Source organism: Sinocyclocheilus grahami, unplaced genomic scaffold (genome assembly GCF_001515645.1).
Source record: "Sinocyclocheilus grahami isolate Dianchi unplaced genomic scaffold, SAMN03320097.WGS_v1.1 scaffold715.1, whole genome shotgun sequence".
Classification (NCBI taxonomy): Eukaryota; Metazoa; Chordata; class Actinopteri; order Cypriniformes; family Cyprinidae; genus Sinocyclocheilus; species Sinocyclocheilus grahami.
Window position 1 is genome coordinate 565,695 of NW_015505894.1, and position 3,474 is coordinate 569,168.

Consider the following 3,474-nt stretch of genomic DNA (forward strand, 5'->3'; position numbering starts at 1 on the left):
GTTATCAAACAGCGTTGCATTGCTGCGGGCGCCCCCTTCTGGATTGGGGGTGAATTGCCTGTATTCGTTGTAAGGCCTCATGCACCGAACCGAGATTTCCGTACCGTGACATTTAGGTACGAATACATGTATCGTTCCACCACTAATTATTACAATACCTTTCTCCCCAGCCTGGCACAAACGGCTCGATTAGTTCCGGGTTTGATGAAGGCCCGCCTTCCAAAAAATGAAATGTGTTGTGATTGGTTAGCTGTCCCAGTGCGTTGTGATTGGCGAACAGCTTAGACGGTGTTTCAGTACTGCCCCGCCCCTTGCCAAAGCAGCAAGTTCCGTCTGCTCCGGTATAGTTAAATGGGTCCTATCATGCTTTTTCACTTTTTGAATTTTAGTCAGTGTGTAGTGTGTATGTTTGGGCATAAAAAGATATACAAAAGGTACAAATCTCAAAGTCCACTCCAAAGGTGAGATATTTCGTTTAAAAAAAATCCCTTTTCAAGAACTACAACGAACGGCTCATTTGGACAACAGCGTTGTTTTCTGGGTTTTTGTGATGTCACAAAACGGCCCATTAGAAAATAATTCAAATAATTGCATAACCGAATGTTCCTGCCTTTGGAAATTCGAATGGTTGAGGGGTGGGGAGGGGCGAGGTCGTGGTTAGAATGCTTGGTTGCATGCATCAGACAAGACGACGATGACGACGAAGTGCTTCATGTTTTGTAATACGTAAAGTAATTCATAAATAACTATTAAAATTGACAGCAATGCATATTTACAGTACCTTTTGAATTCCTTTGAATTTTTTTTAATAAACATAATACATATTACCGTTGCACTTATCTGAACATAGTAAATGCAGTTATTTTTCAGGGGGTGGGGGGTGCGCCCAAAGCGTGAATCCATATTCAGAAAGGCACGGAAAACAAATAACGTTTGCTAACGGTTGCCTGTTACATTACAGTACATAAAGTATTGCGAGAGAAAGTATTGAAATATATATTTTCCTCCCATCTCGTATTTATTCCCTTTAGGGGATCGGGTTCTGTATACACGTCATTTTCTTTCCGAACATGGTATTGGGATGCGGCAGAATGGTTTGGGGTGGCGGGGGATCACGATGCCGGCTCAACATCGTGATGTCTATCAGTCATCGGCGATGGACGATGCCATCGTCTATCGGTCCAACCCTAGTCACCACTCTAACATGTCTTGCAATATCCGTGCGTGCAAAGGTTCTGCGCGATTCTCTTGTTCAATATTCTCGGGGTCTGAAACCGGCTCAAATTGATATGGTAATACTGACACCATCCTTAACAATACCGGAGCAGACAGAACTTGCTGCTTTGGCAAGGGGTGTGGCAGTACTGAAACACTGTCTAAACTGTTCGCCAATCACAACGCACTGGGACAGCTAACCAATCACAACACATTAGAGCAAATAGGTCACAGGACCTCAGTGGCCATGCACTTCAAATAGAAGAATCAATCAAAGAGCTCAGTGCTCCTGTAGCTTAGTAGGCCATATGAATATTAGATATGGTGAACGCAAAAATAATCCAGAAAAACTCTGTGAACAGTGTCCATGAAAGATTACTTATCATTACCAAAAATATACAGACCAAAACTTGGAGTCAAAACATATTTAACTTAGAGGCCATGGTCAGAATATTCTGAAAAGTACAAAATGGAAGCCCTTAAAATAAAAATCACTAAAATCTAACAAGCGACTAATATGCAATCATTTGTGAGCTCTGCGTAATGTGAGTGCATTCAAGCTCTTTAGACAATAACCACAGATCAATGCTTTATGTGGAGATAATGCGAGGAGTGCCAGACACAACACATCATGTGTCTCTTGTTATGGATAACAGCTTATCTTCTGTGAGCACCACTCAGCTCAACACAGCTCTAATCATGACTTCAGGCCATCTTATCATGAGGGAGACGTGATTGAGCATTTAACACTTATTCATGATCAATGGATGATCTATGGTGAAGTCACATCTTTTGGAGATTTTTGATCAGCCGTTTTTAGAAACGCAGGTCCCTTCAGCAGTGGACCAAAGCTTACAAGATTATTCTGAGGAGGACAACAGAAAAAGCTGTTAAGGTATTAAAATACTAATTCAGAACAAGAACTTCTTAATGGACAGAAACATGCAGCAACATATAGTATACAATGAATATTTAATAATTATTATTTATTAATATTGGTTAAAAGAACAAATTTTACTTAAATATTTTATTTATTCTGATATTAAGGGAATAGTTCACCAAAAAAATTTTTTTTTTCGAAAAACTGAACTATCCCTTTAAGGATATAATTATACTAAATGCACTAATATAAATGTCTAATTATATAATAATATAGAATAACAATAATAATAATAATAATAATATATCTATATAAGATTATAAAAATATATATATTTTTGTCCCCCTGTTGAATGCCCAATTGCCAGACATATCACACAAGGCCCCAAAAGCCTTTTTTTTTTTAAATCACCAAATCTCCCAGTACCTTCTGTCAATTTTTTTTTTTTCGAGTGAACTATCCCTTTAAGGATATAATTATACTAAATGCACTAATATAAATGTCTAATTATATAATAATATAGAATAACAATAATAATAATAATAATAATATATCTATATAAGATTATAAAAATATATATATTTTTGTCCCCCTGTTGAATGCCCAATTGCCAGACATATCACACAAGGCCCCAAAAGCCTTTTTTTTTTAAATCACCAAATCTCCCAGTACCTTCTGTCAACCAGAGAAATGGATGTCTAGGGAAAACATGCTAGTAACAAAATAAAGTAATCGATGCAGACTGCACTCGCTGTCAGTTCTTATATACAGTGACTAATGAGTCTCTCTCTCTCAACACGGCCAGCTAATAGCATTAAAGCATCATCGCTTCCTCTAGTCAACCCGACTTCCTGCTAACAGCCACTGTTGGGCTCTGATGTGTATGAGCACGCAGGCCCATGGAGTGATACAAGAGAAAGACAAAACAGAGACTTCTGAGAATGGATGGTAAGAGGGAATGTGAATGAATGAGGGAAGATAAAAGAAAGAGAAGTCGGGGGGGGGCATTATGGGACTCTATCAGGGGACAAACATCAGCCCTCGTCACCCACCCAATTAAATAGCAGGGTTCACACAAGCAGCTATTTTTATTTGTTTGTTTGCTTGGCGATCTGCAATAACACTGACATCTGGCTACTGGACACGCATGGCATGCTAAATAATGCATCCGCAGGGATCACGCCATCATGATCCACCGTCTTCAACATTTACACCGCTTGATGTGTGTGTATAGTTGTGTTTAGCGAACAGAGGTGCTGTGGTTTGCGCTGAAAGGTGACATGCTGTCACTGCGGCGGGACTCCACCCAGTAGGGTTTCCTCACACACCTGTCCGAACGTCACAGCATTTCATAACAAAACAAATTACTGCTTTTATTC